The following is a 480-nucleotide window of genomic DNA, read 5'->3' as shown; positions in this document are numbered from 1 at the left end:
GATGTGTTGTAGATCTCGAGAAGTCAAGACTTAAATTTGGATTAGCTTAGGAAGCGATCAAGGTATGTAAAGCTTACCTTTCCTTCTTTTGGCATGCCTTGATATGGCTAAGCTATGATCTTATGACTTGGGGTAATTCCATTCTCGTTGAAGTTAGAACGCCATTTATATGCTTTTCTTTGCTTGATGTTGGTATCCTTATATGGTCAAGCTATGGCTTATATGACCTTGTATGATTGGTTTTCAAATGTTGATAAAAAGTTTTGTTTTCAAAAAAGTTTTGTTTTCAAAAAAAGTTTTGTTTTCAAAAAGGTTTGTAACTACGAACGTCCGTAACTTTCACGGCATTTAACCGGATGGCTTTGATATGCTCAGAAATGACTCTATGACGTATAATGACTATGATTTCCATAGGCGGGCCCGGATTGGGTTGACGCTCGTCCGTGGGTCCCGCGACTTTTCTTTGTGTAGTACTAACGA

This window comes from Lycium ferocissimum, chromosome 5, assembly GCF_029784015.1.
Source record: "Lycium ferocissimum isolate CSIRO_LF1 chromosome 5, AGI_CSIRO_Lferr_CH_V1, whole genome shotgun sequence".
NCBI classification, from domain to species: domain Eukaryota; kingdom Viridiplantae; phylum Streptophyta; class Magnoliopsida; order Solanales; family Solanaceae; genus Lycium; species Lycium ferocissimum.
The sequence above is the reverse complement of the archived record's forward strand: the minus strand, read 5'-3'. Positions refer to the sequence as shown.